This window comes from Leptopilina heterotoma, unplaced genomic scaffold (genome assembly GCF_015476425.1).
Source record: "Leptopilina heterotoma isolate Lh14 unplaced genomic scaffold, ASM1547642v1 Lhet_256, whole genome shotgun sequence".
In the NCBI taxonomy this organism is placed as follows: Eukaryota; Metazoa; Arthropoda; class Insecta; order Hymenoptera; family Figitidae; genus Leptopilina; species Leptopilina heterotoma.
Window position 1 is genome coordinate 45,896 of NW_025110968.1, and position 16,206 is coordinate 62,101.

Here is a 16,206-nt window from a genome sequence, read left to right on the forward strand (position 1 = left end):
ATTTTTAAACTTAATAAGATGTATTCTTGTGACAGTGGATGTCTTCATACAAATATTCACTGATCTTTACGTGAATAATGACGTTGCCTGAGGAGACAACTGCATATTGTCTCGTTATACATGATCGTGTAGTACAGTACAAACTAATCATTGGGATTATTAAGAAGTTATAAGAAGTGGTGAGGAGGATGAAGTGGAGAGGTATGTAAGACACTTTCCTGAAGTAGAAACTCATTTCTATTCTAAAATGGAGTTCATAGTAGACGTTCAAGGTTTTAAAAATCCCTGTAATGAGTTTATTTTTAAAGAATTGGCCATAGTTCCTCTGGAGGCAGATGCTCAACCAAGAGGTTACCTTTTTGAACCACCTTGTGCTTGGAATTCACTACCTGGACGTTACAAAAGTGAAAACCTGTGGTTAACAAACAATTATCATTCAATCCCTTGGATGGCTGGAGATGCGTGTTACGATGAAGTGCGAACCATTTTACAGGATGTATTATGAGGAGCAAAGACTATCTATGTTAAAGGTTGTGAAAAAAGCAGTGGTTAGAAAAATATTTAATGAATGTACACAATTTAGAAGAAATTGACTGTCCAGCGTTTAAGAATATTAAAACTGAATTTTTTACTACCCACATGTACACATCATATTACACAAACTGAAAATTGTGCAGTAAATAATATATTTAAGCTTCGAAATTGGTTTTAAAATGTAACGAGTGAACTGAGAAACTTCTCATATGGTATCGATGAAGTGGATGATGTGAATACTAATTTAAAATCATTTTATGAAAATTATGAAAAACTATTGTAATAAGTTTAAATTTCTATATACATTTGAATAAATGAATTTTATAATTTTAAAAATGTTGTCTTTCTTTCTTTGTATACCTACTCCTTTAATACTATATACTTGAAAAAACAAATTTTTTTTCTTTAACTCTAATAAAAATTGACTTATACAATTTTATACAAAATTTAATTATTTAAAAACTTGTTTGAAATATGAAGCTAGAATAATAAAAGAAGCAATTTAAATGTAATTTTTTTTATTATTATTATAAGCCTTTAAATATTTACATAATTTTTACGGTACAAACTTATAATATTTATTTTTATTCAAATTCAATAACATTAAATTTACCACCAATATATTTTAAACGCAACTTCTCCGATTGCACGGCTTCTTCAATCATTATGAAGGAGGTAGGGTCAGCTTCAAATAGTTTTGCGAACCTTGCCGGAAGAAAAGTTGTAAAAGCAGCATCCAGGTCTACTACAATCCTGGAACCATATTTCGTCTGCACCTTGTTTATTTTAGTTACATTGTATGACTCATTCACAGTCAACTCAGAAAGTGGCTTCGTTGGTAGAAATCTCTCCATACGACCAATGGCGTTGACTTTTTGGAACTCCATTGTTTTAATATCTGTAAGCAAAGAAAAAAGATGTATTCTTAATATTGAATTTAAAAAAACAAATTTAGAATAAAAATTGATTCAATTAAAGAAAAAAAATTCACCTATTATAGGAATAGGTGCTGCTGTAGTTGTTAAAGCCGCTGACACTGCTAATGTTGCTGTAGATGCTGAAGTTGTTGATACTGTCGATTATGTTGGAGCTATTAATGATGATGAAAACTGAAGCAGAAGTGTCGAATGTGGATTCCAACTTACCTTATACCTCTTAATCCCCACTCTTCTTCAACTCCCACTCTTTTACCCCCACTTTAACGACTGCGCACGTAACTACCTCAAAAGAAGAGTCATTTAGAAGACGTGTTCAAACTCACATGAAAATGACGTCACTAAAAGGTTTCTTAAGGAATGACTTTGTTATTATCTACAGGCAAGTTAAAACCTGTCTGAAGGTGTTTTAGACAATGTCTTTATTCTATTCAAGATGCAGGTTGAAACTTGTTTAAAGATTTTCAAATAATACTATTGTTATCTTGGAAAAAGACATGTTGAAACTTGCTAACATATTTTTGGACAATACATTTAACCCCATGGTGCTGTAGTACCAGTGAAGCACGCTGCAAGAGTCAGGTAAACAGGTCTGACGCATGAAACTTTCACTCACTCAACGCGGTAACCGTACGCGCACTTTCGCTGCGCACTGGGCCTTACCGCACCACCCTCCACCACCTACTCCCACTACTCACAACGCCTGCGCGGTATCTCGCGAACGCTTAATCCCTCGAGCTTCTCTATACGATTTTTGAAATTTCTGGTTTATACTAAGTGGGTGGTGGTGGGTGGTAGTATTGAAAATATACATATAAAGGATAAAAGTGGGTGGGATGGGGGGTGGTTAAATAATACATAGGTGAGTTGGTGGTGGGAGGGGGTGGTATTTGCATATTCTACGTCCAAAATTTGGAATTTGCATAAGCTAAAAGGGTTAACAATGAAAGTTAAATAATAAACAATAGAAAACGTATGCAAAGTAAAAGGGTTAACTAATTTACATATGCAAATCAGGTACCCCACCAACGCTCTGTAACTTTTCCATATATTTAAATATATGCAAATTAAAAGGGTTAACTAATTTAAATATATGCAAATCAGGTACCCTACCAACGCTCAGTAACTTTGCCACATATTTAAATATATGCAAATTAGATACCCCACTAACGTCAATTAAAAGGGTTAACTAATTTAAATATATGCAAATCAGGTACCTTACTAACGGCCGGTAAATTACCCACATATACCCCACCAACGGTCGGTTACTTACCCACATATACCCCACCAACGGTCGGTAAGTAGGAATCTACATTACTGATTTAAGTCAGAGCCGGCCTAGCTATACTACTGACGTAATTTTACCATACATTTCGCTACACTTTCTGCACCTACTCTTGAGGTGGTGTAAAAGTTACACGTAGTGCAGGCAACGAAAACATACCTATGATGTGATAGATGGTGAAAATCTGACATCAGCGGAAAGTGTTCACAGGAGGGAGACTCTCCATACTTTGAAAACAGGAAGAGAGAGTCCTAATAGTCATGCGTGCTGGTTTAATAAAAATGGCTTCCGTAACCAATTTTGGCGGCAATCTCCCGGAGTCTCATCAATGTCTAAATGGAAAAGTAATCCTTGACCAACATTGAAAAAAAATATGCCGAAGAAATCCACAAAAATAAAAAAAAATAAGGCGATGAATTCCAGAAATCTCATTTGAAAAAGATATTGACATAAACTCGTTCACCGAGAAAATCCTTGGCGTTAATAAGACATGGATGTCGCATCCGCACGTGGAAAAAATGTCGCTTCTTTCAATACAGGAATCCCATGCTTTGAGCCTAGTTTTCGGATATATGATGTTCCAAGCCAAAAAATGTTGGTTAGAGCTCGTTCAAAAAATCTCAAAAAAATTTTGTAAAAATATAATATGGTGCATTGATAAAAATGATTGTTGAATTTTTAACTGATTCGAAGAACTTGTTCTCGATAGTCAGGGGTCACCAATGTGGGGATTTTGGTTAATTATTTGAATAATATAGTTCCCCAAACTATATCAATTATTATATAATATATATGCACCAACAATAAAACAACTCAATATTCATATAAATCAACATATTATTTATTCAATATAACTGAATAATAGTTATATATATTCTGATGTAAATTGCGTACAAGTCAACGCAGAACTAAACTACTCCGAAATATCTGTACGCACGCCTAGCTTACATAGCAACGGTTGCTAAGGCTCGCGTCAGCCCATGCTTTACAAAATCTGAGGGGAAAGGAAAGTATTCCCCACATATAATCTCTTTGGTGGAAATATTAAAATTTTTAAATTCCTAGTTTTAAGTTTTTTGGTGTTGGGGATATTTTGAATTTCCCATCTTAATTACTAACAATTATTTAAAAAAGCTACCAGCAGATGGCACCACCGGTGAATTCAAACCCCTTTGTAATATATTTAAATTTTTATTTCCTAATTTTAAATCTCTTGGTATTTTAAATTTCGCGACACATTTACTAATAGAGTGATCAAGATAATTCCTTTTTTTTATTTGATAGAAACTAAAATTACATCCTTTTCGATTGATACGCCACTATATTAAAGGAATTATCTTTGTCTCATACCGCGAGTCAACCCCCACTAATGTTGTTTCTGGACTAAGTATAACATGATTAGTGACCAACAGGTGACCATTCTTTCTTTTTCAAATTGATGGTCGAAGAAGGACACAGAAATTATCTTGATCATTGCAAAATCAAAAATCGACAATTGGTTGATTTGCCTGTGGAATTAAGAGTAAACTGTGAGAGATATAACCAGCAAAATGAGGTATACTAAATTTTATTATTTCACATATATAAGAAAATATATATATTTTGAACTTTTCAGATGAATCGAATTTTTAAAGTATTATTTAACACTATTCGCCTGTTTTAACCTTACCTTGAATTAGTCATTTCGTATTTTATTTATTTATAAAATTTTATATTTAATTTTGTAAAAATTAATTTAACTCTTTAAGTATTTTTTCATTTTAATGATATTTTGAAAGGATTAATAATATTGTATTATGACACTATTTGCCTGTTTTCACCTAACCTCAAATTAGTCATTTCGTATTTTATTTATTTATAAAACTTTATATTTAATTTTGTTAAAATCAATTTAACTTTTAAAGTATTTTTTCACTTTAATGATATTTTGAAAGGATTAATAATATAATATTATGACAATATTTGCTTTCTCTAACCTCGAATTAATCATTTCATATTTTATTTATATAAAACTATTTTTTAATTTTGTTAAGATTAATAGAATTATTAGAGTATTTTTTTTATTTTAATGATATTTTAAAATGATTAAAATTTTTGTATTTTAACATTATTTTTCTGCTTCAACTTAACCTCAAGTGATTTATATATCTCTTTATAACAGGTACAACCTTGGCATAACACGCGCTTTACACCTTCAGCAGTTGCTGTTCAAACTATTCCTCAAATATACAATAATGGTCATCTCTCATAAGCTGGATCAAATGGACATTTATACAATAATGGTCATCTCTCACAAGCTGGATCAAGTGGACAATTTGTATTACCAGCGCATCCTGTTTATTTTAGTCCTAATAATTTTCCACAACCTGGACCTTCTGTACCAAAGGGTCTCTTTGTAAAAAATGAATATTATCAATTACAACCTGAACCTGTAAAACGAAGACCGTACGTTCGACGTGCTCCATACGTTTAACCAGCATCTTCTGTTCAACCAGAACCTTTTGTACAACAAGACAAAGGGTCTTGTCCTGGTTGTACCAAAGTACAATCAGGACCTTCTGAAGTTGTTGAGCAGTCTAGAACATCCACACAAATTGAAGATTTCAAGATACAAAAAAAGAGGGTCAGTATATGGGAAAAACCAGTACCATCTACTCCTGTTATCTCAAATCTGCCAGTGGATATTGTGGATCTGCCAGTGGATATTCCAACACCAAAAGCTGAACTTGAAAAATAATCTTTAAATGAAACTTCGAAAATTCTTAGCATTAAAAGTAATAAATCATCATCATCTTCTTCTGAATCATCTTCCGACTCGTCTTTAGACTCTTCTTCAGAATCGCCACCATCATCTCCTGAAAAAGTTGTAACAAAAAAGGACACATCTGAAGCTTCAGCCGAGAATAGTGTTGAGAAATTTAAGACCCACGTTCAGAAGCCATATGACCCACGTTCCGATGCAGTTCTACTCAAAAAGTCTCCAATAAAAGCGATGAAAATAAAACCATCATTTAGTACAATCAGTGATATTTCAGACGGTCCATGTATAAGAAAACCTACGAGGCCTAAAAAAGATGTGAGTTCCAAAAAGGAGAACGTCGGTCCAAAAGAGAAAGAGAAGAAAGAAAAATTAATAAGTGCAGTGTTTTAAGATATTTTTTTTAGTTTGATGTTAATTGCGCTTGAAGGTGCATTAAAAAAAGTCTCTCTCACGTAGAAGAATTAAAATTTTTATTCATTAAGAAAATTTTATTTTAGTTTTTTAGACATTAAAATAGTTTTTTTTGTTGATATTTGTATTCACACTACATCTCAAGTGATTATTTCATCGCGAATTACTTATTTGAAAGAAATGTGATTATCGGTTTAAAAAACATTGTAGTTTAACTACGTCTCGTGTGATTATTTCATGGCATATTACTTATTTAAAAGAAATGTTATTATCGGTTTAAAAAACATTGTAGTTTAACTACATCTCGTGTGATTATTTCATCGCATATTACTTATTTGAAAGAAATGTCATTGTCAGTGTGAGAAACATTGTATCTACACTACGTCTCATGTGATTATTTGAGTGCATTTTTTTAGTTTAAAAAATATTTACGTTTATTCATTAGCCAATCATATACTTAAAATGTTTCAAATTACTTTCGGTTACTTCCTTATTTTGTTTAAAGTATATTATTTTTACTGTAAGTTTCATACTTTTTACATACTTCTAATAAACAACAAATACTCGTTTTCTGATAATCAATCTCGTATATTTTAACTGTCGATATTTTATATTTTGTATAAAATACAAAACATTTAAACAATTTTTGTTCAAAGTATATTATTATTTTTTTTACTTTAAGTTTCATAAGTTGTACATACTTCTGATTAACAACAAATACTCGTTTTTCTGATAATTATTAGTTTTTATTTGTATAAAATACAAAACATTTAAACAATTTTTTTATTTAAATCTAAATCTTATGAATATTATTTTCAATAATAATTTTAGCTAAACATTTTTAAAAGTTTTTTTTCAGTTTAAATTACTCGTACAGTTTATTCCATAAAATTATTTTTTTATTCACACAGTATTAGTTGTGTGATTTGTTTGTTATTTGATATATTTATTAAAAAATTATCTCGAATGTTTTGTATTTATTACTAAATAAAACACAACAATCAAATTTTTTTAAATCAATCTTAATAAATAGTTTACAGCATAAAAATTTGTTGAACTTAATCAGTTTATAATTTAATTTTAAATATTATTTTTTCAACTTCCGTACAGTATTTAAAATTTATTTTTAATTTAAAATGTAATTTAAAGTTATTTTTAACCCGTTGACTATCGCTGACGCATATATGCGCAAAACTAAACTGGCCAAAAGTGGTTCATGACGCATATATGCGCAACTTAAAAAAGGTGATTAAAAACTTCTTAAATGTTCCTGAAACCGATTACTCGGGGGTTTTTGAGGTCGCTGATTACGAATATGACATTCGTTTTCCAAAATTCAAAATGGCGGATCCAATATGGCGGACAACAAAATAAAAAATTTATCAGATTGACTTGAAACGTAGTACTCGGGGGTTTTTGGGGTCGCTGATTATGAATCTGACATCAGTTTTTCGAAATTCATAATGGTGGATCTAAGATGGCGGAATTTTTTTCAAAATTCGTCGAATTTGCTTGAAACTTGTTAGTTGGGGTTTTAAGGGTCGCTGATTTCAAATCTAACATTAGTTTTCCAAAATTCAAAATGGCGGATCCAATATGGCGAACGACAAAATAAAAAATTAATTATAATGGATTGAAATTGAATACTCGGAAGTTTTTAGGGTCGCTGATTACGAATCTATAATTATTTTTTCAGGGTATTTATCGAAATTTGATTTCACCAAAAATTATTATACTGATGTCAGATTAACCAGTTTTAAACAAATTCAATAAATTTTAAAAAATTTTCCGCCATATTAAACCAGATATTTTGAATTTTCGAAAACTAATGTTAGATTCGTAATCAGCGACCCTTAAAACCGCCGAGTAACAAGTTTCAAGCAAATCTTAATTTTTTTAAATTTTTGTAGTCGCCATTTTGGGTTTGCCATTTTGAATTCTATAAATCTGACTTTAAATTCGGATTCAGCAACCCCAAAAACCTTAATATACACTTTGACACTTTGAATTTGATAGCGGAACATCAGGGAACATTGTAATGGAAGTTATTTAAAACTAACGAAATCAAAGATTTTGCTGATTAGATTTTGTAAATAAAAAATAAAAATTTTTTCTGAAAAATATTGCGGTGTATGTAAATGAAAACTGCCCTTAAAATTGACTTTAATTTTGAGGGCGTTTTATTTTTCCAAGTTGATGGAATTGACGTTAGGCGATCTCAGAAATAAAATATTGTGGTTTTATCCAGACTACATTTTTATTTTCGCGAAGAACTGTGATGAATTAATAATACGCATAGAATTAGTTCTTAAGGCTCTACAAAGAGCTGGATTTACCCTAAAGTTAGAAAAATGCAAATTTGGTGTTAAATAGGTCGAATTCCTTGGGTTTAGAATAAGTTCTGCAGGAGTCGAACCGGGTGAGGGTAAAGTTCGCGCGATTGAAGAATTTGAGGTTCCACACGATATACACGAAGTACGTCGTTTTCTAGGGCTTACGGGCTTCTTCCGTCGCTTTATACTACGATATTCAAAAATCGCTGCTCCTTTGACGAATCTAACACGAAAAGGTACGAATTTCGCATGGACAAAACTGGAAGAATGTTCATTCTGAGATCTAAAACAATGTCTATTTTCTCATCCGATTTTAAGCCTCTACTCACAAAAACAAAAGTTACTGAATTACATACCGATGCTTCTTCCGTCGGTCTAGGAGCAATGCTCTTTCAAGGTAACGATCTAAAAAATTTAAATTTAGTGTATGCAATCAGCTGAAGAGTTTCGGATGTGGAATCGCGATATCATTCGAGCAAGTTAGAGCTCCTAGCAATAGTTTGGGCGTGTGATCGCCTTCGAAATTTTTTATTACCCTTGCAGTTCACGATAGTAACGGACTATCAAGCGTTAATCTTTCTAAATTCTTCTAGGACTAAATACCCACAAGTTGCGCGCTGGGCAAATTCGTTAAGTGAATACAATTTTGAAATGAGATATCAAAAAGGAGAACAGATGCAGCATGTGGACGTTCTTTCGAGAGCTCCGATTGTGGATCAACATTCTTCGAAAATCCAGATTTTCGACATGTTTACAATTTTATCTCGCGAAGATGAAATTCTCCTCCACCAGAGAACAGATGAAAAACTCAAGACCTTGATCGACATCTTGGAAAAACCGTTTGCGAACAGATCAAAAGATGACCGTGGAGCAACGCGTGAATTTCGTCTAGAAGCTGGAGATTGCTGTATCGAGTTAAAATGAAAAACGAGAAGGAAACTCTGTTGTATGTTGTACCGACGGCTATGAGAAAAGCTCTCACCATTCGCCATCGCGACATTGGTAGTCATTTGGGTGTGGACAAGGTCCTTGCTAAGATGCAACAATACTCCCCGTCAATGGCTGTCCACTGCTGAACATCATCGATGTCTTCGATGTGCTGGGATTAGTGGATGCTTATCCACTGACAGACATGATTGACATCATGGATATGTTCGGTAGACCTTGCCGTGGTGGCGGGGCTTTTCACTAAAGGGTAATACTTCGGTTAAATCCTTTACCGGTTCCGATTGTCAAGCGCCAAGCGTGGGGACAATGTCCGGTGGCCCGTGGATGCAGGAGGACAACGCCGCACTGAAGGTTCCACAGATCATTGTGGAGAGGTTGGTTCCACAAAACATCGTGGACAGAACAAGAAGAGGAAATGGAAATAGTCTACAAAGTGTGTTGAGTGGCATCAGCGGGAGGTCCGCATTCAGCGCGTACACTTGAAAAAATACAACTGGAAGTCGCAAGGATGAGTAACTCTTGTGATATCAAGAAGAATGTAAATAGGACTATTAAGGACGGACTTAAAGTCCTGCTGGAAGAAGCAAAGGCGAAGCACAAGAAGCTGACGAAGCGGATATGTACTTAGGATGTACTATCGGTATGGCAGAAGGTAACCGTGAGGACAGAAAGGAGAGTCGAGAGAGCCACTACAAACGTCAGTCAAGGCGTGTAGTCCTAGACGCGTCGAAGAGAAGACGTAGTTCCGGCAGTCCAGAGGAAAGGAAGCACCTCCAAAGAAGGTGGACAAGAGTGCAGAGGATAAACTGAAGCCAAAATGTTAAAAACTGGAGCAAAAGGTAGCGAGGGGATCAACAATGATCATCCGAGTAGCTCAAGGTCGGACGTTTGCCGACGTTTTGGGTAAGCTTCGTAAGTAGGTTGATCCAGACGTTAGTCTTTTACTATTTTAATTTATTTTGTGATTTTTATCTGTTTACTTTTGTTTGTTTCTATTTTTTACATCCGTTTACAATTTTATCATATTTTGACTTTTTACACTTTTTTAACATTTGTTTCTTTATTGTTGTGCTGTAAATTTCGCTTTGACATTGAAATAGTTTTAAATTTTAACTATTGGGGCAGAAGAACCGCAGAAAAGAACAAAGTCGCAATAGCGACAGAGTTGGAGCGCCGCCCTCGAAGGCTAAAGTTTTACGACAGTTCCGAGGGTGGGTAAAGGGCTTCAAAAGAAGAGTTACGGGTTTTAGTGGGTCGGGGCTGGCAGTAGGTCGCCAACTTATTAAACAATTTTCATTTTCTTTATTTTTTATACCAACCCCACATAACCTTGGAGTGCAGAATCCAAAGTATCTGTAGGCAGATTTCCCAAAATTCCCTAAGCAAAAAAAAAATGCAACAATACTACTATTTTCCGAACATGAAATCTTATGTAAAGGGACATATTTCGAGATGTTTACCATGCATTATGAGTAAAAAAAACCCAGAGGACGTCAGCCCGGAGAGTTGCATACGATTCCTCCAGGGTCGCGCCCCTCTTCTACTGTCCACAATGATCATTTGGGCCCGTTTCCTACAAGTGGTCGAGGAAATAAATTTGTACTCACCGTTATCGACAATTGAACGAAATACATCATCCTCCAACCGACCAATAGCACAGAAACTGTTCCGACAATAGAGTGTTTGTCTAATGTCATTGAACAATTTAGATTGCTAATTCGAGTAATCTGCGACCGGGAAATTAGTTTCACTTCAAAAAAATTTTGTGAATTTCGTGAAAAATACAGGACTAAATTAACGTTTAACTCAAGCCGTCATCCGCAAGCCAATCAGACTATCTTAGCTCCATTAAGAGCGGGATCATGGGAGGATAAAGAGAAAAATTGGGATATTAACATTAAACAAATTGCGCGTGACATTAATTCCGCAGTAAATAAAACCACGGGTAGAAGTCCTTTCGAGGCTCTTTATGAATATCTCCCGCGTTTTGAAGAAGGTCCCTTGCGTGAGTTAATGACTAACTGCGAAACGTACCAAGATCTAAAAATTATCCGAAACGAAATTTTAAGCGAAATTGAAAAAGCCCAAAGTAAATTTAAAGAGCGCTACGACAAAAATCGAAACGCTAAGATTTCATGCGGTTTAGGTGACATTGTCTTTTGGTCTGTAAACCCGATTCACACAGGTGAAAGCACTAAGTTACAGTCTCGTTATCGAGGTCCTTTCGTTTTAATCAGAAAGATTCCCGGAGATACTTACGAAATCCAACCAGTTGTCGAAAGACGACGCCTAAAAAATCCCTCGACTGCTCACGTCAGTCAGTTGAAAATCTGGCGAGGTCCTAAAGTAGACGAAATCGACCACGACCAAAAGGAAAGTAAATCAAGTGACGAGGAGGAAATTCCTTCAACTAACTTGTGCATTCCCGATAATGATTCAGATCCAAGTAACGAGAAAAACAACAACGAATTGTTAAACAATAAGCGACCCAAACGACAAGTTCGTAAACCAGCGTATTTACACGATCATCTATAAAATCATACCTAAGTTATGTAAGAGCTATATTTTCAAGAAGCAACAAAATGATTGAAAGTCTTTTGTAAAAATTTACGACAAAGAATATGATATTTCTTTCTTGTATTACGTTAATATTATAATTTTTTTCTCTCACTCTCAAAACGAAACAAATAAACTAAGATAGCTTGAGGACAAACCCTATTTAGATTGACCGAATGTTAGAAGTTTTGGTTATACAACGATTATTTTACTTTTCATAAAGCGCGCTCTGTATTCCATGTGAGCGCGCATTAAAGTTTGTGAGTGTGTGAGTCGAGGAGTGTGTAGCGTAAAATCGCTTCGAGCGTCGTTGTACGTAGGACGACAGATTCGTTGAAATCTTTTGAATTGGATTATTAAACGTTTATTGAAATATATATCTTTTATCCAGCACGCGGCTGTATTGTTTAATTTTGATTTAAACCTAATATTTGAAATTAAGTCGTTTTAATATTAAAGTTTTATAATATATGTATATGAAATAAATAAAAAGATTTCAATAATAAGTAAATACATTTTTTTGAAAATTTTGTTAAAAAATGTAGAAGTAATCTTAAAATTGTCGTTACCAGTTGGTAGAGCATTATAAAACGATTCGATTGACCTATTTTTGAACCTAATTCGATAATAAATTTCGACATTATTGGTATTTTAAAAACCAAAAATTGTGGAAAATGACATTTTCTCAACTTTTTGTTTGAAAATTTTTGTTTAACTATTAAACTATTAATACTATATTGTAGAGTATTTAAAAATACATTGACTGACCCAAGATTCAATCACTTTTACCATATTTATTAAAAGTTATTCATATATTTTCCTATTACTATTATCTCTATGAGGAAGCAAAGTATTTATGAAATGAGCGCACCAAAGTTATAAAAAAATATAAAACTTGTCAGCGGTTTCTTAATTTGTTTCAAAGTAATAATAATATGAAAATAAAATGATCTAAAACTTTAACACCAAATTACTTTAATAATAAAATTTTTTTTTTAAAAAGTTTTCCTTATTAGGAAAAATTTTTTTTTCCTTATTGGGTCAAAATCCATTATATTAAAACATCAAAGATGTTTTTGTTGGGATTAAATTATTCTCTAATTAATGATTTATTACCATTTATTAAAGCAATTTTAATTAATTGTACACTATCTGCAAAAATTATGTAAATGCTACATTTTAGTGCTATAAATATTTTTTTCATTTTGCAAAATGTATTAACCCATTAACGCCCACCAGGACGCAAAACGTACCAAGATTTTATGACTCTTATTTTGTATGAAATAATTAGTTAAAAATTTTAGGAAGTACCATTTCCGACGTAAATTTATCGCTCTTTCTGAATATGAAGCTAAAATTTGTTTATAATTATCTCAAAAAAATTTATAACAATTTTATTGCAAAAAAGCACACTTTTTTATGAAAAAAAAATTTTCAATTATTATTTTGACATGGAAAACTAAAGAATATGGTCTCCAAAGCACAAAATATCGCGTCCTTGAATTCTCAGCTATAAAAATCCATAATTACTTTTCATTAAATTCAAGATGGCGGATACGAAAATGGCCATTTTTCCAAAATGCAAAAGGCCGAAAAAAATTTTCGGGTAATGTTTTTCAAAAGTTATTAGATTTGATTGAAAATGGTTACTCGGGAGTTTTTGGGGTCGCTGATTACGAATCTGATGTTACTTTTTCAAAATTCAAAATGTCGGATCCAATATGGCGGACAATTTTTTAAAAATTGATTAGATTTGATTGAAAATGGTTACTCGGGAGTTTTTGGGGTCGCTGATTACGAATCTGATGTCACTTCTTTAAAATTCAAAATAGCGGATCCAATATGGCGGACAATTTTTTAAAAAGTAATTAGATTCGCTTGAAAATAATTACTCGGGGGTTTTTGGGGATGCCGATTACGAATCTGATGTTTCTTTTTCAAAACTAAAAATAATGGATCCAATATGGCAGACAATTTTTTAAAAAGTAATTGTATTTGCTTCAACATTTTTTATTTTTTTATTTTATTTTTTATTTATTTTTTTTATTTTATTTTTTTATTTTTTTTATTTTGACATTTTTTATACAAAGATAAAAAAGAGACTAACACAACATGTGGTTTGATTAAAAACAAGTGACGCACATATATATGCCACATTGAATACACAATTTTTGTGTCCTTTTGTTGCACTTTGCATGATAGTGGCTATATTTTTCGAGGCAAAATACAAAAAAAAAATTTGTAAATAAAATTTTAAAAAAACTGGCTTTTTTGCACTTCGACCTCCTGGTAGTAAGAGCAACGATAAACATATTATTGTTCCGATGTTAGATTCGTAATCAGCATCCTCAAAAACCCCGGAATGACCATTTTCAAGCAAATACAATCACTTTTTAAAAAATATGTCCGCCATATTTGATCCGCCATTTTGAGTTTTGAAAAAGTGATATCAGATTCGTAATCAGCGATCTCAAAAACCCTCGAGTAACTATTTTCAAGCAAATCCAATCACTTTTTAAAAAATATATCCTCCATATTGGAACCGCCATTTTGAATTTTTAAAAAGTAACATTAGATTCGTAATCAGCGACCCCAAAAACCCCCGAGAAACTATTTTCAAGCGAATCCGCCATCTTGAATTTAATAAAAAGTAATTATGGAATTTTATAGCTGAGAGTTCGAGGACGCGATATTTTGTGCTTTGGAGGCCATATTCTTTTGTTTTCCATGTCAAAATAATAATTGAAAAAAAAATTTTTCATAAAAAAGTGTGTTTTTTTGCAATAAAAATGTTATAAATTTTTTTGAGATAATTATAAACAAATTTTAGCTTCATATTCAGAAAGAGCGATAAATTTTACGTCGGAAATGGTATTTCCTAAAATTTTTAACTAAATATTTCATACAAAATAAGAGTCGTGAAATCATGGTACATTTTGTGTCCTGGTGGGCGTTAATGGGTTAATTAACATTTTTCCCGTGTAAGACACTAAAACTCAATATAAGTATTCAAAAATTAAACTTAAGGTTGTGTTATTCAGTGGTCACGTGCCCCATGTACTTTACTATGGAAAAACGTCACACTGAATAACATGCCCTTAAAAGTAAAATTTAATTAACTTTCCAAAATCATTAAAAAATTTCTTGACTTTGTCTTGTTTAATTATGTTTATTTACTCTCCCTGCCTCACGCAGGGTTCGAGACTCCCTAATACATAATCATCTACTTAACCTAATCAATACAAAATTCCTTAAAACTACAACGCAACGCTTAATCTAACTTATTCTAATTATCAAAATTACAAAATAAGCAATCCGCCAAGAGCACCGGGTTTCCGTTTCCAGTTCCATAAGCCCTTTTTGGCTTCGTCAAAAAATACAAATAAAAAAAAAATAATAAATAAAACCCCAAATCTAAAAATTAAATAATACTCCTCTTTTCCCTCCCCTTTATTTCTCTTAACATACATCCTCACTCGTCATTCTCTCCAATTCACACATCCATCTTCCCATTCTCATTCAATATCCACATCATTCTATCCCCTAACCCTCCTTGCACCCCTCCCACCTCAATTTCCCCTACACATCTCGCTAACACATGCTCCCAATCCTCCACCTCAAAACCACATATTTTACACATTTTCTCTTGCTCATCCATCCAATACTTACACGCTCTCACTCCCTCACCCATTCTAAATCTGCATACCCTATTCCATCTATCAAACTTTCTCATTCTCACCAAATACAGAGGCACACCCTCACCCCTTACCATCCTATACCAACTATTATACTTAGACCCCGTTATCCTATTCCACCTTTCCTGCTCATCCTTTTTCTTCCATCCTCGCATTACCTCCCTACTATCCCCACTCCACTTTTTCCCCTCTTCCATCGCGTTTCTCCTTTCCTTTTCCCATTTCGATAACCCCCCTCTTCTCTTCGAATCCCTCTGCTTCACTAATCTCAGGCACTCCCTCGCTATATCGCTCCCTCTACCTTGCTCCAGCTTAGCTTCCAACCCCATCGCTCTCTTTCTCTGCCTCAGCACTATCTTCTCTCTTCCCACCTCTTCCCTTATCATATACCCCGGACAATTTCGATCTACCCCCATAGTCCATCTCAAAAACCTTTCATGCAAACTTTCAATCTTCCTAATCTCACTCCAACCCCATACTTTCACCCCATAACTTATCACGGCCCACACTAAAGCATCGAACAACCACACACGCTTCTTCCAATCATTCCTAAATCTCCTCTCTCCAATCCCCCAAACCTTCCCCATCATCTTTCCCCCTTTTTCCATACGTCTCTCAATATTCAATTCCTGCCCCCCATCTCAATTAAACCAATATCCCAGATAACAAAACTCACTCACTTCCTCCACTCTCCTCTCATTCAACTTCCATACCACTTCTTCCATTGCCCCTCTTCTTCCAAATCTTT